General features: G+C 36.5%; 1 long non-coding RNA gene across 1 annotated transcript; it reads left to right on the plus strand.

Moving 5' to 3' along the window:
- The first annotated feature begins 2,949 nt into the window (after positions 1-2,949).
- Positions 2,950-22,325, plus strand: LOC136042750 (uncharacterized). The gene is made up of 2 exons (XR_010621407.1): positions 2,950-3,088; positions 21,139-22,325. It is a non-coding gene; the product is annotated as an uncharacterized LOC136042750 (long non-coding RNA).
- Positions 22,326-25,169: the final 2,844 nt, after the last annotated feature.

A 25,169-nucleotide genomic window follows, 5' to 3' on the forward strand; every position in this document is an offset into this window, starting at 1 on the left:
ACAAATTTCATGACGTCAGTCAACACAGAAACATGACGTCACCTGATCCACAGATCCACAGACAGACAACTTATTTTTATACAGATAGATAGAGATATATATATATATATATATATATATATATATATATATATATATATATATATATATATATATATATATATATATATATATATATATATCTATATTCACAGGTGGGACACAGGGACACAACTACTATGGCGCGTAACTAATATGGCGCGTAACGACTTACGCGCTAGGGGGGCTTGGGGGGGTTCGCGAAGCGCTGACGAAATTAAAGACCAGGATATCGGGACATAAATGACGACCGGGACATAGGGAATATAAATGACGACCGGATCACCCAAAGAGAAAGCGACCGGGACACAAGGAATGTTCGATTAGCAATCGCCATCAGCAAAGCACTGGGACACAAATGACGACCGGGACACAGGGAATATAAATGACGACCAGGACAGTCAAAGAGAAATTACAGACCGGGACACCGGAACACAAATGACGACCGGGACAAAAATGACGACCGGGACACAGGGAATATAAATGACGACCGCGACACTCAAAGAGAAATTACAGACTGGGACACCGGGCCACAAATGACGACCGGGACACAGGGAAACAACTACAACGGGGACGCCAGGAGTCACAGGGGGATATATAAATGACGACGGGGACACAGGGAATGTTTGATTAGCAATCACCATCAACAAAGCTCAAGGGTAATCATTAGAATAATGAGGTTTAGATCTGAATACAGATTGTTTTTCCCATGGACAATTATATGATGCATGTTCAAGAGTCGGTAAACCTGACAATCTATTTATATGCACAGACAATGGGACAGCCGAGAATGTTGTATATTCGCAAGTTTTACATAGTATACAAAGTTTACAAATTCCTCGATGGAAAGTTCCCCCAACATATCCCCCTCTTCTCAACCCCTCCCCCCAACCAAAATATCCCCCTGAAAACGTCTGTACACTTCCCAATAACCATTACTATATGTAAGCACCTGTCAAAGTTTGTAACTTGTAGCCCCTCCCATGGGGACTGTGGGGAAGTAAGTTGTCCCCAAAGACATAGTTATAAGATTTTTCGACTACGCTGAATAAAATGGCATTCTCAGGATTTTGATCCGTTGACTTTGGGAAAATAATTAGCGTGGGAGGGGGCCTAAGTGCCCTCCAGTTATTTTTTCCACTTAAAAAGGGCACTAGAGCTTTTCATTTCCGTTTGAATGATTCCTCTCGGACCATTCTAGGACCACTGGGTCGATACGATCACCCCTGGAAAAAAAAACAACCCAAACAAATAAACACGCATCCGTGATCTGCCTTCTGGAAAAAAATACAAAATTCCACATTTTTGTAGTACCTACAATAGGGTTCTCTGATACGCTGAATCTGATGATGTGATTTTCGTTAAGATTCTAGAATTTTTAGGGGGCGTTTCCTCCTATTTTCTAAACTAAGGCAAATATTCTCAGGCTCGTAACTTTTGATGGGTAAGACTAAACTTGATGAAACTTATATATTCAAAGTCAGCATTAAAATGTGATTTTTTTGATGTAGCTATTGGTATCAAAATTTCATTTTTTAGAGTTTTGGTTACTATTGAGCCGGGTCGCTCCTTACTGCAGTTCGTTACCACGAACTGTTTGATGGAAAAGTTTAGAAGACCATTGGATTAATATAAAATAGCCTTAGTCGTAATAACGACTGCGTTGAAGTACGGCAAAGCAAAACTTAGGACATCGCACTAAATACCTTGCAGAGGCCCCCATTCTACACTATTCCTTCAAAAAAAGGGATCGCTACAATTTCAGATTACTCAACTATAAACCAATCAATCTCATTTTGTTTTATGTAGTTTGGAGTTTTTATAATCACTTTGATTTTGTTTTTGGTTAAAGTCTGAGAACAGAGATTGAGCCTCAAGAAGCCAAACGATGACGTGGCAAAGAAAATAAAGAAATGACAATACTGCAGTGAGCCTAAAGAAGCGTAAATCTTCTCAAGGTAGAAAGACTTTGATCGGCATACAATTTATTGTCAGAAATACTGAGCTGAAAAGAGTACAGTGTTTCAACAGAAAACAGCTTTCCAAGTCCAAAACAATAATATTCAACAGTGAAATACAAACTGACCGTGTAAAATATTCTTCGTGTGAATTGAATGGCACATTAATCGATTCACTGGCTTTTTCGATATCCATAGGACTATTAAATCTAATCTAAGCTACATGGTTACTTTGGTCACCCTGTCACATTTTTTTTTTGCTCGCTTTCACTCTTCCGACACTTCACTGCCTGCTGGGTAAGAAGATCCTGAACATAGCTTGCTGCAGTCAAGATGCAGTTCTAACGACGTATAATAAGTTTTTGACAATTTTCCAAAAATTCTACTTATATATCTAAAGATTCACAAAATGAGTTTTTGCATATATGTGTGGGAATAGTTCTGGAAAAAATTGTTGAGGAAGTCATTGAATATAATGAAAAGTCTTTTCGCTTTAATTGTCGATGAAGCTGGAGACATTAGTACAAAGGAACAAATATCTATTTGGATCAGACATACAAACAAAACAAAGGTGTTTGAATGGTTTTTATGATTTTTTTTTAGCCTTTTGAGCTAACTGCAAAAGCTCTTTGCTAAAAATATTAAGTTTGTTTTTGAAGGGAATGGCTTGAATTCAAAATAAATGTATTGACCAGGCTTACATTCATGGTACATCTATAATGAGAAGGCATCGTAACAGGTTAATATAATCCAAAAACTTTATACTGTTCAAACCCTTTTAGAATCACGACAAACCCTAAGGCGTGTCTGTTGTTGCAGTGATTTCGAAACAAAATTGCTTAGTTGCGAAAAATAAACTGGCTTTGATATCCACACTTTTTGATGCTTCGACTACTTACGAGATGCCAAGCTACAAAATTCATTAAGGACTTTAGGCAGGCAGATTGAGTATCCTCAAATCCTTCTCAAACTTGCGTTGATCTTGCAATGAAGTCACGGAAATCTAGTGCTATAACTTATCCCCTAAAGATTTGTCCGGATATAGCCTATAGGTGAGTTTCGAAATTCAAATTTTGTCGTTTTATTTTATACTCCTTAATATAATAGTAGGGAAAATAGCTTCCTTTTCAGAGTGTATTATGCAGCTCACAAAGGATTGGGTTTTTCTCGAAAACGTTTTTACGCGATATCTTGACCTGAAAAAAAGAAAATATTAAAATCTACATAAGTTTTCGCTAGTACTTTTCATATGAATAGATAAGTTTATATAATAAAACACCTAAATGACATCTAAGTTTATATATGACATCTAACATGCAACAGCATAGTAACATTCAATAGAAATCTGATGAAAAGTCTGAGTACACCTAAACATACAGTACAAAGAAACACATTATACACATTTTACGTAAAAAGCACGCTTAAAAAACACACAAAAGAATTTGGGTGTCTATCACTTTAAAACGACTAAACCCATGTGTTTATACATTTTAAGCATAGGTTTTATCTTTTTACACAATAATTGTGTATTTATTTTTTTTTCTTGAAAATGGCTTAATATATTTTGGGAAAATTTGGATCTTCAGATATTCTGGCCTAAACGATCTAGATATGTCAGAATTTCGAAAAAATTCGTTGAGCTTTAATTTTGGAAAAAAATTTTTCATAAGATGGAGGGACAACGTGGCTTTGCCACAGCGGTGATTGAACCTATAAACTTCTGATCAAGAAGCCCACTATCATCCATCGTACTGTGACAAAGTATTTAATAATTTGATTTTTCCACAAAACTGTGTATATACTTCGGATAAAGAATTGTAAGGGAAGTAAGGAGAATTGTAAGAAGTTTACAGTAAATTGCTTACAAAGCCAAAACTGGTAAAAGCAAAAATATTTGTATATATTTTAACAAGGGATTAAAACAATTCGGAGCAATTAACGAATTAACGATAAAACAATTCGGAACAAGCAAACGAGAAAAAAACAAGTAATACAAAAAGGTAAATAACCTACATGAAAACGTGGCTTTGCCACAGCAAAGATTGAACCTATAAACCTCTGATCAAGAGGCCCACTATCATCCACCGTACTGTGACAAAGTATTTAATAATTTGATTTTTCCACAAAACTGTGTATATACTTCGGATAAAGAATTGTAAGGGCCTGTCTGACCAATTCAAGAGGATAAGGTAAAGGGTATTGAAAAAAAGTCTTAAGTAATGATCAATGGGAATGAAGATGGAGTCGGTACACTTGCGACAGTTAAAGTCGCAGCGGGTCAAAACCAAAAGGGAAGAACAAAGAAATATCCAATTTGAAGACAATCGGCAGCAAGAAGTAAAGCAATCAAAATAAAAGTGAAGATCAAAGAAATATGCGGTAACCACACATGCGAGAACAAGGAGTAGAACAAATTAGAAATAAAAATGAAGAACAAAGAAATACACAGCCAAAAGATATGCCACAGTGAGAATTAACAGATATGCGTTAGCAGACAAGTGGCAGCAAGAATTACAAGTGACAGCGAGAAAGTGAGTGTTACTGGCCGCAAAAACGATCTGAATAGGTCAGGACTTTAAGGAAGAATTCGTATTTTTCTAGGGGGGTTGTTGTCTGTCTGTCGACTGACGTCATGTTTGTGTGTCGACTGACGTCATGTTTGTCGACTGACGTCATTATAAGGATTGAGCTGTATGTCGTCATGAAGTTGTTTGTCGTCTGACGTCATGTTTGTCGACTAACGAAACTACAGAATGGGACACCGGGACACAAATGACGTGTTATGTCTGTTATAACGTAATAGAGACAACAATCTTGACAGGGCCTTTTGAGGGTGAGGCTTTTCTTATTCCACGCATTCTCATGATTCCAATGGATCTGCCTTTTCAACCTAAAAGCTTGCAATTCCCAATTTGATTAGCATATTTAGTTTTCAGTCCAGAACCACTAAAGCTATTATGTAAATATCAAAAATATTTATGTTGTCTGAGCAATAATTTTTAGTTTTTATTTCAAAATAGAAAATTACCTGACAATTTTAGAATTATATCTATCTATATATATTAAAATAAGTTGTCTGTCTGTGGATCAGGTGACGTCATGTTTCGGTGTCGACTGGCGTCATGAAGTTAGTTGTCGTCATTTTTGCTATGACGGTGACGTCATTAAAGATATTTAAGACATATATGTTCACGTAGAAATCTATTAATGTTTAAGTTTAAAATGACTGATGAACTTACAATGGCAAAAGCCGATGAAGATGCTGTAAGATCCCACCCTTTGGGGTGAGTAAGCGAATACTAGTGCTTTGAATTATGGTAGCGTGTCACTAGTATTCAATGTGCGAATAGGTTCACTTTTCTATCTACTATGGCAACAGTCTATCTGTTCCCTAAGTCCTATTATAAGTCACAATCTCTCAAGACAAGGAATTTTATTTTAGAAGGAGTATGTAAAAAAACAGGTAAAGAAAGATAAAGTGGAAAGAAGTTGAGCTGGAGAGTTCTTTCTCGTTGATGAAAAGTCCTTGCTTGGGCGAAGAAATATAAATCTGGAAAATAAAAAAAACTTACGTCAAATCTTGTAAATACACACAACAGGCTGTCCCTCGTATTAATTGAAAAACTAGTATCCAAGAAAGAATGCTGGTCCAAGAGGAAAAACGATAAGCCAAATATAAGTAGCAGGGTTGTTATATCTATCTGTCGTCCAGAAATTTTGAATCAGAACTCCCCGAATATTGTTCTAACATTCACTTTTAAGGGTCGCCCTCTCCGGTCCGGTTTTGTAATCAATTAAAGCTTTGAGTTTGACTATAGGTTGAAGGTTATCTAACGCTCAAAGTAAATACGGACAGACAAATAAAAATGGGTAAACAAGGGTTTGAAGGTGTCAGCCTGTTGAACTTGATCGTAGGTGAAGGTTACCCGTCTAAAAATAAAACTGGTAAATAATGGGTAAACAAGAATTCGAGGATGTCAGCCTGTCGTAAAATTATATGTCGTATAGCTATGGCGTATAGTGTATGTTATATTATAGAATATAATATAAGGCAATACATAAATAATAGAAAGGGATTTCTCACATACTCCCCAGCTTCGAAAAAGCACGGCTCGGTGCTACACCAACAAGCCGCCTTTGTGTTGTTTAAAACTGTTGTGTGTAATTTTGTATCATCTAGGTATCTACTATACGAGAAGAATCTGAAAAATAGAAGGTATAAAACATTGAACATTAAATACTAAAAATCGGAGTGTCTGGAAAAATAATCTCTATAACACCCTAACCCATTAGGTTTCATGAAATGAAAGAATTCATGAAAAAAAAATGATAAAAACATGACGAAAAAGATTTTTTTTTTTTTATTTTTTTTCACTTTGTCCGAGGGAATTCACTATAGTTTTAGAATAATTATAAGAGAGGTACGGTGTATTAGTAAAGTGATTAAAGATGTCATCACGTTTATCCATTTCTTCCCTTAATATTATTTGCTCTATAAGTTAGTCACTTTGATTTGTGTGTGAACTTATGTCAACTATAGAATTTAAACTTGTGTCGAACAAGAACTCATTACAGAGCATATAATATATGGTTATACAATGATATACCATCACTAAGGCAAAGCTACGAAAAACATTGGTTCTTGTCAATATTAGCATTGACTCGTCAAGGATTAACACTGCACAAATACATAAAGTGAACACTACTGAATCTTTGACAGAACTTAATCTTTGACATAACAAAATCTTTGACATAACAAAATCTTTGACATAACAAAATCTTTGACATAACAAAATCTTTGACAGAACAAAATCTTTGACAGAACAAAATCTTTGACAGAACAAAATCTTTGACAGAACAAAATCTTTGACAGAACAAAATCTTTGACAGAACAAAATCTTTGACAGAACAAAATCTTTGACAGAACAAAATCTTTGACAGAACAAAATCTTTAACAGAACAAAATCTTTAACAGAACAAAATCTTTAACAGAACAAAATCTTTAACAGAACAAAATCTTTGACAAAACAAAATTCTTTCACAAGGAACATCAAGAAATAATTGAATTAGATGATAAAAAATCTGTTTATCCCTTGTTTCCTTTTTTTCTTTTTTTTCCTTGGATCGCCGGAGTTATCATTCTTTTTTCTTTTTTTCTCCAGTCTTGTTTTTTTTTTCCAAGCGTTCTCCTTTTTTTTCAGTGTCTTCTTTTTTTCAAGGGTTCTTTTTTTTCTTTTCTTTAAAATCGGTACACTACACAAATTTTACTAACGTTAGCGGTTATTCGAAGCTGAATTTTAAATGAATCTCCCTGGTGCAATACCCCAAATATCTTTACTGATATGAACTTTTCGTAAGAGCTTGAAATACCTCGGTAAAAAAATTTATTCTACGAATATACTTCTTTTAGTCTAGTTATGAAAATTCCCGATTGTGGTATATTTATACTTACGTAGTATTCGTCAGTGTTGACCCCTTTGTTATGTCATATAAGCTCGACCTGCCTGAACAGACAGAAAGGGTTTTATGCAAATCTGTATATGGTGTCAAAATATAGGGTTGACTAACCACATAATATATCGACTGCTTTGCCGAGGGGTGCATTTTTTTTCGTTTGCCAGGTAACGGTAGCACGTCTTTTTTTGCAATAAGGTTCTTGAATAACCCTTAATTGTCAATCACTCGACTTTGAAGAATGTAAATACCCCTCGTGGAAAATTTAATAACTTAGGCTAAGCTATGAAGAGCAAGTAATGAATATGAAGGGGGGGGGGAGATAATATCGAAGTAATTGTTTTCTCTTTTCCAAATTCCTCCCTGAAACCTTATTTAATGTTTTTTTTATGTATAGTAGGCTCCCAGCTAAAAATTCAAATTTTTCTTCAGTTTCGATCAACCCCTTTTGAACATTTAGTCACAAGATAAATTTTTTCACAAGGCTCCTTCTTCTGGAGGAATTTCTTCCCTCAGATTTTGGATAGGCATAAACATTGTATCAGAATATTTACTAAGTTCTCTGTATAAATGCAGAGATATGCACATACATAAAATAACTGCAATTGTTAATATAGTTAAGAGTATAAAAATTGGTGTTAATGACGGTGGATGAGTACTGGTTGGTTCACCCGTCAAAAAGAGTTCGAGTGGAAGTTCAATAGTTTTGTCAATTCTATTAGTTTTTGATATTAATTTTTCTTGCCAGTACTCATTCACTTTTTCAATGGTAAATTTTGACGTAACTTGATCTAATGGTAAAATAAGCTTTTCCACCTCTGATACGGGCCAAAAAGATTTGGCAAGAAACGAAGTGACAGGGCTCTAAAAATCTTGAATTATAAAAGACGAATGACTAATTTTACACTCACTGTTGATAGAAAAAACTTGGGCCTCACTAACGTTGATTGAATAATGTTTATAAGTTTGATTAGTTAAAAATAAATTTGATTCAGGACAGACAACATTCAGGGTAACTGGTCCTGACGTAGGGATTGCAAAGACACAGGTGTCTTGGTCTAAAACAGCTGCAAATGGCGAGGAGAACGCTGTTACCTTCCTTTCGCATAACTGGTTAATTGCACTTGTATCTTCTGTAAAAGTAGCATGTGAGCATGATTTGAAGCTAGCTTTTCTCAGAACTATATGGCTATCACAAATGGTTTTCTGTTTATAGGATACACAATTAAATTCTAAATCATAACGGTTCAATAACAGGTATGAATCAGCATCATTTGTTACAGCAAAAAAGTCGGAAGAAGGTTGAGTTTTAATATAATGTTGGGAGTCACTTATTCTGTACGGCACTGATATTGTTTCATACAAGTTAAATTCACTGCCTATTCGATTCAGTGGTAAATAGCACACAACTATTAAATGTTCTGAAGTTGACATGAGTTCACATTTTACAATTTTAACCAGGTCCAAAAGATTTCCGTTAGAAGAAATGGCGAGTGCTTACCGATTTGGGAGGATGAGGTGGACGGTGATATCGACTTATGGACTTGGTCCATAAAATTATACATAGAAATTCTTAAATCAATTCTTAAACAGAGAAAGAATTATCCCTAAGCCATTGACTAAAACCTTTATGTCCTAAGATAGTCGTAGCTTATAAATTACCATTTTTATCATTTTGTTTTTAAATATTTTCAAGTGTATGCCCAAAATTCAAATGAGCAGCCCGTCTGTCTTGATTCAAGTCTTTAAACCTTAGTTATATAGACATATTATAACTTCTACTTTATTTATACTTTTCCCAGAAAGTATCCTACTATAGTTTTACGTGTTTTGGTAATCGAATATTTTAATACAACATTAGTAGAGTGGAAACACTCAGTTATACATATATGCGAATATAAACAAACACAATTTAAAACAAAAGTCAAACCAGGCTAATTTTTGTAATGATACATATACATACACATATACATATACAATGATACCTATATAAAAGAACACATCCCACACCAAAATTGTTCTGACCTAAACTGAAGTTAGCTTTATCAGCAGTTAGAGATTGGAAAAATAGACTTTTTTTTATTGATTTTTATTTTAACATCAAGTGCTCCTACCCCTCAGTCTTACAATATGATTATTGAAATTAGAAAAAGCAATTTCCACCTTGTGCGGAACCTATAGTAATGGAATTTAATAGCAAAACAATAACATCGATCCTATTTAAGCACGTCAAAAACCATTAGCCAAGGCCGTATCCAGAGCGGGGGTTAAGAGGTTTGACCTTGTTCTCTGCTGTTCCAATCGTGGAAGGACCCCGATGGCTGGTGAAGAGTTTTTTCACCTTCAAGGAACTCATAAGTCGTTTGAAAAGACTTGAGCGGAAAGGCGCGTGACAATCTGTCAATTGAAAACGAAACATTCCAAATAAGAAATAACGCGACGCAGTAAAAATTTACAATAGTCTCTGAAGTAACATCAGGTACGGGTTCTAAGACAACTAAGGAAGTACGGACATCTACGCAGACAACGACATATTTGTTGCCTCCAGACAAAGGCAAAGGATCTAAAGTGTCCAAACACCACGTTTCAAAGCTTATTTCAGCGAAGACATTCTTTTGTAGCTCGGGCACAACTTTGGGGGTAATATTTCTACGCATGCAAATATGGCAATTCTGAGCCTCATTCTTCATATGTGTCGACATCTTGTCGAAATAGCAGAAATTTCTTAGTTAGACTAGGCTTCTTTCCGCGTTCTGGTGGGCGGCCATGAGGACATGTGAATGCGACAGTTGGAAAACACCAGGAATCAGGCACCTAGGAATCAGTAGTTGTAAAATTTGCGCATTTGATTTTCTGCCTTCTTCCGGTGGCGGCATCCGATACCAAATCCTTTCCCACAAAATGAGCCTGTCAACTTCCTTCTGCAGCCATGGCACTATATTCCACTTTTCCAGTAACTTTTCAAGCTTTCCTGGATTCATTTGTGGATCTATAAATATACATTCATTTCCTTTCATATCATTCAATTTCTCATTTCTTTCCGAAGTATCAATATAATCAGGCTGGTCTTGGAGACTAGCAGCCTCTCCTAAGGAGTCATGGTCCTGTGGACTAACTGTAATATGGCTATTTTTGCCATTTCTATCTTCATTAAATCTCAACCCGGCGTCCCGGTCTTCCTGTCTTTGCAGGGCATCCCCATTTGTGCTACTAAATTCAAATTTCGCGTAATCATTTGTCCCTTGCTGAAGCATTAAGCTTATAATTGGTGCTAATTCTACGTCATTCATCTGGTACTCCCTAATCTGTTGAACTTCCAAACCTAGAAAGTCCAAACTTCCTTTTCGGCGAAGTTGAATTCATTGTCGTTGATTCTGTCTGTACTGTCACTGCCAAAAAAAACTCTGCTTCTTCATCCGCGAGTGAGAAAGGACGAGTTTGAAGAAGCGTGTCGTCTGGTGGTCGGCTTAATACATCAACTGGGTTGAGCTTCCCCTTAATGTAGAGCCATTTTATGTTTCTGTCTGACAACATGACAATTGACTTGCTGACAAAGAAGCAAACCCTTGACACCAAGGCCCTGTCAGAATCATCGTATGAATTGCGGTTCACATAACAGTAGTTAACAATCGTAGTCCAGGTTCGGAAAACAAACCGTAAAACCGAAACACATAGTAATTGAAGATTTATGTCGTGTTTGAAATAACCTGTGCGAAATAATTGTCCGATAAAGTGAAGAATAAATAAATTTTTCTGCCAATCTTCCCTCTCTTCAAAACTTATGCTGAGACATACCATCTTTTGAATTACCTTAGCCGATTGGCATCTTTTAGTAAGCCAGCCAAGTAACCACAGCCAAGTGGCATCTGTATTGTAGAAATCAGTTTGAATCGAATAAAAATTACATTTCTATTTTTAAATTTTAATATTTATTCTTTCTTTTTTTATTTACGACTCGAACGATGTACACGCAGTGGGTAGCAAAATTTCCATCCCCTAAACTTCTTGTTCTGACTTTCCTTCAACTTTCTCTCCCCTAGAGTTCTTTTTTCCCAATTTTCCTTCCCTTAAAGTTTGACCTTGCCTACATCCATTTTCGTTCAACAGAGTTAAAAAACTAATATTGTATTAATAGATTTTTACGAGGGGAAAATCAAGGACCAAAGTGAAATTACAGCCGAGTGGCATCTTTTATTTCATAGAAGGTCGGAAGGACCAACAAAAACAAGACAAAAATATATTAATATTTTAAATTCAAAGATTACAAAAACAACGTGACGCATTCGTATGCGATGGCGTAGCTAAGGAAGGGGGTACAGTAATCCCTGGGCGCATCATGAGTTGGGGCAACATATAAGCAAGCTTTTAATTTAAATACCCAGGAAATCTGGGGGGGAGGGGTTTGTATGTGTGTGACAAATTGATCCCATGAGTTAAAAAAACCTACCTAAATTTCAGCTGTTACATCTACATAAGACATCCATCCTCTCATTTTGATTTCCCTAATCTTATTCTTTTATTATTATTAATGGTTAACTCAACAGTTATCGCTATAAGGTATGTTGGAGCGTAAAAGAAATTGTAAAATAAAAAATATTAACCTAAAAATAAAGTAAATTAAACTAATATAGACAAAACCAAAATAGAATAACATAAATACATAAAATGATGTAGGACAATACCTCTTTGATCAAAATGACCTCTAGGGCTCTAATAATTATAACTATCTCTGGGATTTCTTTCATAATACCTCCCAGAACCTTGTAAATGCGATCCCTGTAGCCCTTGATAATATCTAGATTGAAAAAAGTATTCCCCGTATTTGGGTGCCGGGTCATCTGGCGTGGACCCTGCTGGTAAGAATTGTATTGATTTGAAAAGTAATTACCACGGGCAGCCCTTCCTGCTTGCCCATGGGGAGTTCTGGTTCTACTAATATTTATTTCTGCGACCCCTGCCGTAAGATATTTAAATTGGTCCATTTGGCTGTTAGATCTGAGGCTAGATTTTACTGACTCGATAGTTTGGGCGATTTCGAGTGCTTCGTCTAGATTATCATAATCATCTTGTCTTAACCTAACCGCTTCTTGGAGCTCACTCCGCAGCCCCGTCTCGAACGCTTGAAGAACAATTGAATCGACTAAGGCAAATGCATCAATACTTTTTGAGTTGTCTAACCCTTCTGCTTTACAATAATCTATCTTTCCCGTTTTTAATCTCATATAAAATTCAAAGACAGCTTCCTCTGGTTTTTGCTTCATTTCTACTATTGCCTGCAGACATTGCCGAGGGGTTTTTCTAGCACCTACATTTCTTAACAATTTTTCGCATAGGTCATCAAGCGTAAAAGTGTTTCCCAACTCAATTATTTCGTCCACATGCCGCTGGAAAATTCCTCTACAGGTGTTTGACGCCATAACTAAAGTATAATCATCGTCCCATTTTAGAGTAGCCTTCACGCTTTTAAGTTGTCTTATCCAAGTCTTTACTTCCGATGGTTTTGTTAAAGTTTGAATGTGTGAAAAAGGGTCAACTACCCTCTGATGGGTTATTTGAGAAGGGACCTGTTGATAGGCTAATTGAGAATTATCTGGGATATTTGTCGGGTTACTTGAATTTCCGGTAGACATCGTAAATTTTTACAAGAAGCAATAAAATTTATTAGGAGACAGATATGCTGTGTTAATTTTATGAGTCAATAAAAATCTATTGATGTTACAGACAGTAAAGAAAATGCAAAAAAAATGATCTATGGATAATGCAAAGAGACTAAACTCATAAATTAACGAGGAAAAACTTATCGTACTTGGAGAAACTAGTACATTAGTCTATAGACAAGAAAATTCTAGCTTATAGATAGGAATATGGGAATCTCCTTTGCTAAAAATGAGCCGACTCGGGCGAAGAAAAATTGTAGGGGGAAAAATCAAATGAAAAAAATAGATAGAAAACAGTAAGAATGCCACCATAGAGCAGAAAAGAACACCGCTAGCCACCACTTTGTAAGATCCCACCCTTTGGGGTGAGTAAGCGAATACTAGTGCTTTGAATTATGGTAGCGTGTCACTAGTATTCAATGTGCGAATAGGTTCACTTTTCTATCTACTATGGCAACAGTCTATCTGTTCCCTAAGTCCTATTATAAGTCACAATCTCTCAAGACAAGGAATTTTATTTTAGAAGGAGTATGTAAAAAAACAGGTAAAGAAAGATAAAGTGGAAAGAAGTTGAGCTGGAGAGTTCTTTCTCGTTGATGAAAAGTCCTTGCTTGGGCGAAGAAATATAAATCTGGAAAATAAAAAAAACTTACGTCAAATCTTGTAAATACACACAACAGGCTGTCCCTCGTATTAATTGAAAAACTAGTATCCAAGAAAGAATGCTGGTCCAAGAGGAAAAACGATAAGCCAAATATAAGTAGCAGGGTTGTTATATCTATCTGTCGTCCAGAAATTTTGAATCAGAACTCCCCGAATATTGTTCTAACATTCACTTTTAAGGGTCGCCCTCTCCGGTCCGGTTTTGTAATCAATTAAAGCTTTGAGTTTGACTATAGGTTGAAGGTTATCTAACGCTCAAAGTAAATACGGACAGACAAATAAAAATGGGTAAACAAGGGTTTGAAGGTGTCAGCCTGTTGAACTTGATCGTAGGTGAAGGTTACCCGTCTAAAAATAAAACTGGTAAATAATGGGTAAACAAGAATTCGAGGATGTCAGCCTGTCGTAAAATTATATGTCGTATAGCTATGGCGTATAGTGTATGTTATATTATAGAATATAATATAAGGCAATACATAAATAATAGAAAGGGATTTCTCACAATGCTCAAAGAGTCTATGCCAAAAAACTTGCTGCTGATAGAGAAAGTCAGAAAAGAAAGCTTGCCGAGGAATCAAAAGAACAGCAAGGAAACAGGCTTGAGGCTAAAGAACGCAAAACCGCGCAGATAGATGAAGATCCACCTGGACAGCGAGAGTCAAAACATATCAAAACTGAAAATGATAGCGATGATGATTGGGTTTGGGATCTTGACTTGGATAAGGTCATCAATGCTTACCAGATTTTAGTTAAAAAAACAAAGGTTCGGCGATATGTATTTCATAGTGAAGCTGAAAAATAAAGAAGAAAAAGAAAACTTAAAAAAGAAAAAATGTATAAAACTAAAAAATACTAAAAAGAAAAAACACTCAAAGAGAATTTACAGACCGGGACACAAATGACGACCGGGACAGAGGGAATATAAATAACGACCGGGACACTCAAGGAGAAATTACAGACTGGGATACCGGGACACAAATGACGACCGGGACACAGGCAATATAAATGACGACCAGGACACAGGTATTTAAGAATATCGTTCAAAGACAAATTTTTAATTGTAAGAAGACCGTTGAAAGAGAAATTTCTAATTGTAAAATGACTGAAGAACCTACAATGGCAACACCCGAGGAAGCTGCTCAAAACGAATGTATTCACGCCAAAGTAGCTGAGTTGGTAAAGCGTTATGTTTCAGGTTCTAGGTCCGAGAGGCTCCAGGTTTGAACCTTGGCTTTAACATTAATACAAAAGAAGAAAAAAACTAAAAAAGGTAAAAACTACAAAAAAACTAAAAAGAAAATATATATATATATATATATTTATATATATAATCTTTTCCACAAAAATAATAATTTAGTGCTTCTGCTTAAAAACAGCAATCGAATTGATGCCTCCTGATACGCAACTATCAACAAAGTGGCAATCGTTGTGGTCGGTGATCAGTTCTTACCTCGAGATAATATTCTTTATAGGCGAAACAATCAGTTGACAAGCAAGTTGACAATCAAGTTTTTTGGCATAGACTCTTTGAGCATCTTCATCGGCTTTTGCCATGGTAAGTTCATCAGTCATTGTAAACTTAAACATTAATAGATTTCTACGTGAGCATATGTCTTAAATATCTTGAATGACTTCACCGTCAAAGCAAAAATGACGACAACTAATTTCATGACGTCAACCGACACAGAAACATGACGTCACCTGATCCACAGATCCACACACAGACAACTTATTTTTATATATATAGATATATATATGTATACTAGCTGTTGGGGTGGCGCTTCGCGCCACCCCAACACCTAGTTGGTGGGGCGCTTCGCGCCCCCCCAAGCCCCCCCGCGCGCGTAAGTCGTTACGCGCCATATTAGTTACGCGCCATTGTAGTTGTGTCCCTGTGTCCCACCTGTGAATATAGATAGATTTATATATGTGTTTCAAACTACGTAAAAATTGCGAATATACAACATTCTTGGCTTTCCCATTGTCTGTCCATATACAAAGCCGTATGTACTAATAATGACGTCATATGCAAACGCTCTTTTTACAAACAAACAAACATGCATACACACAACTCGTTTTTATATAGATACATAGATAGATAGATACAATACAAATTAACTACGTAAAACTTGTGAATATACAACAGTCTTCGCTGTCCCATTGTCTGTGCGTATAAATAGATTGTCAGGTTTACCGACCCTCAAAGATGCAACATACAATTGTACATTGGTAAAGCAATCTGTATTAAGATCTATACCACATTTTTCTAGTGATTGCCCTTGAGCTTTGTTGATGGTGGTTGCAAATGCTAATCGAATTGGGAATTGCAATCTTTTAAATTGAAAAAGCAGATCCGTTGGAATCATGGGAATGCGAGGAATAAGAACAGCCTCAGCCTCATAAGGCCCTGTCAAGATTGTGGCATCTATTAGGTTTTCCATTGTTTTTTTTTACGGCAAGTCGCGTGCCATTGCAAAGCTTTGGTGGGTTGATATTTCTTAAAAGTATTATTGGTACGCCTATTTTTAGTTGTAGCAGTTGTGGTGGACACCCTGAAGGATCTATGGAATTTAAAAATTCAGATGGATAATTAACCGCTTCATTTGGTTCCGAAATACAAATTAACTGCGTAAAACTTGCGAATATACAACATTCTTCGCTGTCCAATTGTCGCTGCATATAAATAGATTGTCAGGTTTACCGACCCTCGAACATGCAACGTACAATTGTCCATGGGAAAAACAATCAGTATTAAGATCAATACCACATTTTTTGCAATGGCACGCGACTTGCCGTAAAAAAAACAATGGAAAACCTAATAGAGGCCACAATCCTGACAGGGCCTTTTGAGGGTGAGGCTGTTCTTATTCCTCGCATTCCCATGATTCCAACAGATCTGCCTTTTCAATTTAAAAGATTGCAATTCCCAATTCGATTAGCATTTGCAATCACCATTAACAAAGCTCAAGGTCAATCATTAGAAAAATGTGGTATTGATCTTAATACTGATTGTTTTTCCCATGGACAATTGTACGTTGCATGTTCGAGGGTCGGTAAACCTGACAATCTATTTATATGCAGCGACAATTGGACAGCGAAGAATGTTGTATATTCGCAAGTTTTACGCAGTTAATTTGTATTTCGGAACCAAATGAAGCGGTTAATTATCCATCTGAATTTTTAAATTCCATAGATCCTTCAGGGTGTCCACCACAACTGCTACAACTAAAAATAGGCGTACCAATAATACTTTTAAGAAACATCAACCCACCAAAGCTTTGCAATGGCACGCGACTTGCCGTAAAAAAAAAACAATGGAAAACCTAATAGATGCCGCAATCTTGACAGGGCCTTATGAGGGTGAGGCTGTTCTTATTCCTCGCATTCCCATGATTCCAACGGATCTGCTTTTTCAATTTAAAAGATTGCAATTCCCAATTCGATTAGCATTTGCAACCACCATCAACAAAGCTCAAGGGCAATCACTAGAAAAATGTGGTATAGATCTTAATACAGATTGCTTTACCAATGTACAATTGTATGTTGCATCTTTGAGGGTCGGTAAACCTGACAATCTATTTATACGCACAGACAATGGGACAGCAAAGACTGTTGTATATTCACAAGTTTTACGTAGTTAATTTGTATTGTATCTATCTATCTATCTATATAAAAACGAGTTGTGTGTATGCATGTTTGTTTGTTTGTAAAAAGAGCGTTTGCATATGACGTCATTATTAGTACATACGGCTTTGTATATGGACAGACAATGGGAAAGCCAAGAATGTTGTATATTCGCAATTTTTACGTAGTTTGAAACACATATATAAATCTATCTATATTCACAGGTGGGACAAAGGGACACAACTACAATGGCGCGTAACTAATATGGCGCGTAACTAATATGGCGCGTAACGACTTACACGCGCGGGGGGGCTTGGGGGGGCGCGACGCGCCCCACCAACTAGGTGTTGGGGTGGCGCGAAGCGCCACCCCAACAGCTAGTATATATATATATATCTATATATATAAAAATAAGTTGTCTGTGTGTGGATCTGTGGATCAGGTGACGTCATGTTTCTGTGTCGGATGACGTCATGAAATTAGTTGTCGTCATTTTTGCTTTGACGGTGACGTCATTCAAGATATTTAAGACATATGCTCACGTAGAAATCTATTAATGTTTAAGTTTACAATGACTGATGAACTTACCATGGCAAAAGCCGATGAAGATGCTCAAAGAGTCTATGCCAAAAAACTTGATTGTCAACTTGCTTGTCAACTGATTGTTTCGCCTATAAAGAATATTATCTCGAGGTAAGAACTGATCACCGACCACAACGATTGCCACTTTGTTGATAGTTGCGTATCAGGAGGCATCAATTCGATTGCTGTTTTTAAGCAGAAGCACTAAATTATTATTTTTGTGGAAAAGATTATATATATAAATATATATATATATATATTTTCTTTTTAGTTTTTTTGTAGTTTTTACCTTTTTTAGTTTTTTTCTTCTTTTGTATTAATGTTAAAGCCAAGGTTCAAACCTGGAGCCTCTCGGACCTAGAACCTGAAACATAACGCTTTACCAACTCAGCTACTTTGGCGTGAATACATTCGTTTTGAGCAGCTTCCTCGGGTGTTGCCATTGTAGGTTCTTCAGTCATTTTACAATTAGAAATTTCTCTTTCAACGGTCTTCTTACAATTAAAAATTTGTCTTTGAACGATATTCTTAAATACCTGTGTCCTGGTCGTCATTTATATTGCCTGTGTCCCGGTCGTCATTTGTGTCCCGGTATCCCAGTCTGTAATTTCTCCTTGAGTGTCCCGGTCGTTATTTATATTCCCTCTGTCCCGGTCGTCATTTGTGTCCCGGTCTGTAAATTCTCTTTGAGTGTTTTTTCTTTTTAGTATTTTTTAGTTTTATACATTTTTTCTTTTTTAAGTTTTCTTTTTCTTCTTTATTTTTCAGCTTCACTATGAAATACATATCGCCGAACCTTTGTTTTTTTTTAACTAAAATCTGGTAGGCATTGATGACCTTATCCAAGTCAAGATCCCAAACCCAATCATCATCGCTATCATTTTCAGTTTTGATATGTTTTGACTCTCGCTGTCCAGGTGGATCTTCATCTAACTGCGCGGTTTTGCGTTCTTTAGCCTCAAGCCTGTTTCCTTGCTGTTCTTTTGATTCCTCGGCACGCTTTCTTTTCTGACTTTCTCTATCAGCAGCAAGTTTTTTGGCATAGACTCTTTGAGCATCTTCATCGGCTTTTGCCATTGTAAGTTCATCAGTCATTTTAAACTTAAACATTAATAGATTTCTACGTGAACATATATGTCTTAAATATCTTTAATGACGTCACCGTCATAGCAAAAATGACGACAACTAACTTCATGACCCCAGTCGACACCGAAACATGACGTCACCTGATCCACAGACAGACAACTTATTTTAATATATATAGATAGATATAATTCTAAAATTGTCAGGTAATTTTCTATTTTGAAATAAAAACTAAAAATTATTGCTCAGACAACATAAATATTTTTGATATTTACATAATAGCTTTAGTGGTTCTGGACTGAAAACTAAATATGCTAATCAAATTGGGAATTGCAAGCTTTTAGGTTGAAAAGGCAGATCCATTGGAATCATGAGAATGCGTGGAATAAGAAAAGCCTCACCCTCAAAAGGCCCTGTCAAGAATGTTGTCTCTATTACGTTATAACAGACATAACACGTCATTTGTGTCCCGGTTTCCCATTCTGTAGTTTCGTTAGTCGACAAACATGACGTCAGACGACAAACAACTTCATGACGACACACAGCTCAATCCTTATAATGACGTCAGTCGACAAACATGACGTCAGTCGACACACAAACATGACGTCAGTCGACAGACAGACAACAACCCCCCTAGAAAAATACGAATTCTTCCTTAAAGTCCTGACCTATTCAGATCGTTTTTGCGGCCAGTAACACTCACTTTCTCGCTGTCACTTGTAATTCTTGCTGCCACTTGTCTGCTAACGCATATCTGTTAATTCTCACTGTGGCATATCTTTTGGCTGTGTATTTCTTTGTTCTTCATTTTTATTTCTAATTTGTTCTACTCCTTGTTCTCGCATGTGTGGTTACCGCATATTTCTTTGATCTTCACTTTTATTTTGATTGCTTTACTTCTTGCTGCCGATTGTCTTCAAATTGGATATTTCTTTGTTCTTCCCTTTTGGTTTTGACCCGCTGCGACTTTAACTGTCGCAAGTGTACCGACTCCATCTTCATTCCCATTGATCATTACTTAAGACTTTTTTTCAATACCCTTTACCTTATCCTCTTGAATTGGTCAGACAGGCCCTTACAATTCTTTATCCGAAGTATATACACAGTTTTGTGGAAAAATCAAATTTTTTAAATACTTTGTCACAGTACGGTGGATGATAGTGGGCCTCTTGATCAGAGGTTTATAGGTTCAATCTTTGCTGTGGCAAAGCCACGTTTTCATGTAGGTTATTTACCTTTTTGTATTACTTGTTTTTTTCTCGTTTGCTTGTTCCGAATTGTTTTATCGTTAATTCGTTAATTGCTCCGAATTGTTTTAATCCCTTGTTAAAATATATACAAATATTTTTGCTTTTACCAGTTTTGGCTTTGTAAGCAATTTACTGTAAACTTCTTACAATTCTCCTTACTTCCCTTACAATTCTTTATCCGAAGTATATACACAGTTTTGTGGAAAAATCAAATTATTAAATACTTTGTCACAGTACGGTGGATGATAGTGGGCTTCTTGATCAGAAGTTTATAGGTTCAATCACCGCTGTGGCAAAGCCACGTTGTCCCTCCATCTTATGAAAAATTTTTTTCCAAAATTAAAGCTCAACGAATTTTTTCGAAATTCTGACATATCTAGATCGTTTAGGCCAGAATATCTGAAGATACAAATTTTCCCAAAATATATTAAGCCATTTTCAAGAAAAAAAAATAAATACACAATTATTGTGTAAAAAGATAAAACCTGTGCTTAAAATGTATAAACACATGGGTTTAGTCGTTTTAAAGTGATAGACACCCAAATTCTTTTGTGTGTTTTTTAAGCGTGCTTTTTACGTAAAATGTGTATAATGTGTTTCTTTGTACTGTATGTTTAGGTGTACTCAGACTTTTCATCAGATTTCTATTGAATGTTACTATGCTGTTGCATGTTAGATGTCATATATAAACTTAGATCTCATTTAGGTGTTTTATTATATAAACTTATCTATTCATATGAAAAGTACTAGCGAAAACTTATGTAAATTTTAATATTTTCTTTTTTTCAGGTCAAGATATCGCGTAAAAACGTTTTCGAGAAAAACCCAATCCTTTGTGAGCTGCATAATACACTCTGAAAAGGAAGCTATTTTCCCTACTATTATATTAAGGAGTATAAAATAAAACGACAAAATTTGAATTTCGAAACTCACCTATAGGCTATATCCGGACAAATCTTTAGGGGATAAGTTATAGCACTAGATTTCCGTGACTTCATTGCAAGATCAACGCAAGTTTGAGAGGGATTTGAGGATACTCAATCTGCCTGCCTAAAGTCCTTAATGAATTTTGTAGCTTGGCATCTCGTAAGTAGTCGAAGCATCAAAAAGTGTGGATATCAAAGCCAGTTTATTTTTCGCAACTAAGCAATTTTGTTTCGAAATCACTGCAACAACAGACACGCCTTAGGGTTTGTCGTGATTCTAAAAGGGTTTGAACAGTATAAAGTTTTTGGATTATATTAACCTGTTACGATGCCTTCTCATTATAGATGTACCATGAATGTAAGCCTGGTCAATATATTTATTTTGAATTCAAGCCATTCCCTTCAAAAACAAACTTAATATTTTTAGCAAAGAGCTTTTGCAGTTAGCTCAAAAGGCTAAAAAAAAATCATAAAAACCATTCAAACACCTTTGTTTTGTTTGTATGTCTGATCCAAATAGATATTTGTTCCTTTGTACTAATGTCTCCAGCTTCATCGACAATTAAAGCGAAAAGACTTTTCATTATATTCAATGACTTCCTCAACAATTTTTTCCAGAACTATTCCCACACATATATGCAAAAACTCATTTTGTGAATCTTTAGATATATAAGTAGAATTTTTGGAAAATTGTCAAAAACTTATTATACGTCGTTAGAACTGCATCTTGGATGCAGCAAGCTATGTTCAGGATCTTCTTACCCAGCAGGCAGTGAAGTGTCGGAAGAGTGAAAGCGAGCAAAAAAAAAAATGTGACAGGGTGACCAAAGTAACCATGTAGCTTAGATTAGATTTAATAGTCCTATGGATATCGAAAAAGCAAATGAATCGATTAATGTGCCATTCAATTCACACGAAGAATATTTTACACGGTCAGTTTGTATTTCACTGTTGAATATTATTGTTTTGGACTTGGAAAGCTGTTTTCTGTTGAAACACTGTACTCTTTTAAGCTCAGTATTTCTGACAATAAATTGTATGCCGATCAAAGTCTTTCTACCTTGAGAAGATTTACGCTTCTTTAGGCTCACTGCAGTATTGTCATTTCTTTATTTTCTTTGCCACGTCATCGTTTGGCTTCTTGAGGCTCAATCTCTGTTCTCAGACTTTAACCAAAAACAAAATCAAAGTGATTATAAAAACTCCAAACTACATAAAACAAAATGAGATTGATTGGTTTATAGTTGAGTAATCTGAAATTGTAGCGATCCCTTTTTTTTGAAGGAATAGTGTAGAATGGGGGCCTCTGCAAGGTATTTAGTGCGATGTCCTAAGTTTTGCTTTGCCGTACTTCAACGCAGTCGTTATTACGACTAAGCTTATTTTATATTAATCCAATGGTCTTCTAAACTTTTCCATCAAACAGTTCGTGGTAACGAACTGCAGTAAGGAGCGACCCGGCTCAATAGTAACCAAAACTCTAAAAAATGAAATTTTGATACCAATAGCTACATCAAAAAAATCACATTTTAATGCTGACTTTGAATATATAAGTTTCATCAAGTTTAGTCTTACCCATCAAAAGTTACGAGCCTGAGAATATTTGCCTTAGTTTAGAAAATAGGAGGAAACGCCCCCTAAAAATCCTAGAATCTTAACGAAAATCACATCATCAGATTCAGCGTATCAGAGAACCCTATTGTAGGTACTACAAAAATGTGGAATTTTGTATTTTTTGCCAGAAGGCAGATCACGGATGCGTGTTTATTTGTTTGGGTTGTTTTTTTTTTCCAGGGGTGATCGTATCGACCCAGTGGTCCTAGAATGGTCCGAGAGGAATCATTCAAACGGAAATGAAAAGCTCTAGTGCCCTTTTTAAGTGGAAAAAATAACTGGAGGGCACTTAGGCCCCCTCCCACGCTAATTATTTTCCCAAAGTCAACGGATCAAAATCCTGAGAATGCCATTTTATTCAGCGTAGTCGAAAAACCTTATAACTATGTCTTTGGGGACAACTTACTCCCCCACAGTCCCCATGGGAGGGGCTACAAGTTACAAACTTTGACAGGTGCTTACATATAGTAATGGTTATTGGGAAGTGTACAGACGTTTTCAGGGGGATATTTTGGTTGGGGGGAGGGGTTGAGAAGAGGGGGATATGTTGGGGGAACTTTCCATCGAGGAATTTGTAAACTTTGTATACTATGTAAAACTTGCGAATATACAACATTCTCGGCTGTCCCATTGTCTGTGCATATAAATAGATTGTCAGGTTTACCGACTCTTGAACATGCATCATATAATTGTCCATGGGAAAAACAATCTGTATTCAGATCTAAACCTCATTATTCTAATGATTACCCTTGAGCTTTGTTGATGGTGATTGCTAATCAAACATTCCCTGTGTCCCCGTCGTCATTTATATATCCCCCTGTGACTCCTGGCGTCCCCGTTGTAGTTGTTTCCCTGTGTCCCGGTCGTCATTTGTGGCCCGGTGTCCCAGTCTGTAATTTCTCTTTGAGTGTCGCGGTCGTCATTTATATTCCCTGTGTCCCGGTCGTCATTTTTGTCCCGGTCGTCATTTGTGTTCCGGTGTCCCGGTCTGTAATATCTCTTTGAGTGCCCCGTTCGCCATTTATATTCCCTGTGTCCCGGTCGTCATTTGTGTCCCGGTGCTTTGTTGATGGTGATTTCTAATCGAACATTCCCTGTGTCCCCGTCATCATTTATATATACCCCTGTGCCTCCCGGCGTCCCCGTTGTTGTTGTTTCCCTGTGTCCCAGTCGTCATTTGTGACCCGGTGTCCCAGTCTGTAATTTCTCTTTAAGTGTCGCGGTCGTCTTTTATATTCCCTGTGTCCCGGTCGTCATTTGTGTTCCGGTGTCCCGGTCTGTAATTTCTCTTTGACTGTCCTGGTCGTCATTTATATTCCCTGTGTCCCGGTCGTCATTTGTGTCCCAGTGCTTTGCTGATGGCGATTGCTAATCGAACATTCCTTGTGTCCCGGTCGCTTTCTCTTTGGGTGATCCGGTCGTCATTTATATTCCCTATGTCCCGGTCGTCATTTATGTCCCGATATCCTGGTCTTTAATTTCGTCAGCGCTTCGCGCCCCCCCCCCCAAGCCCCCCAAGCACGTAAGTCGTTACGCGCCATATTAGTTACGCGCCATTGTAGTTGTGTCCCTGTGTCCCACCTGTGAATATAGATATATATATATATATATATATATATATATATATATATATATATATATATATATATATATATATATATATATATCTATCTGTATAAAAATAAGTTGTCTGTCTGTGGATCTGTGGATCAGGTGACGTCATGTTTCTGTGTTGACTGACGTCATGAAATTTGTTGTCGTCATTTTTACTTTGACGGTGACGTCATTCAAGATATTTAAGACATATGTTCACGTAGAAATCTATTAATGTTTAAGTTTACAATGACTGATGAACTTACAATGGCAAAAGCCGATGAAGATGCTCAAAGAGTCTATGCCAAAAAACTTGCTGCTGATAGAGAAAGTCAGAAAAGAAAGCGTGCCGAGGAATCAAAAGAACAGCAAGGAAACAGGCTTGAGGCTAAAAAACGCAAAACCGCGCAGTTAGATGAAGATCCACCTGGACAGCGAGAGTCAAAACATATCAAAACTGAAAATGATAGCGATGATGATTGGGTTTGGGATTTTGACTTGGATAAGGTCATCAATGCCTACCAGATTTTAGTTGAAAAAACAAAAGTTCGGCGATATGTATTTCATAGTGAAGCCAGTCAGTCGACGGCCAACCTACCATCTTCAAAGATACCACGATAGGAAGACTCTACACCGTTCACCTCAGTCAACATGAATGCTTCTTTCTACGCCTGCTTTTGGTGAATG

Source organism: Artemia franciscana, unplaced genomic scaffold (genome assembly GCF_032884065.1).
Source record: "Artemia franciscana unplaced genomic scaffold, ASM3288406v1 Scaffold_1928, whole genome shotgun sequence".
NCBI classification, from domain to species: domain Eukaryota; kingdom Metazoa; phylum Arthropoda; class Branchiopoda; order Anostraca; family Artemiidae; genus Artemia; species Artemia franciscana.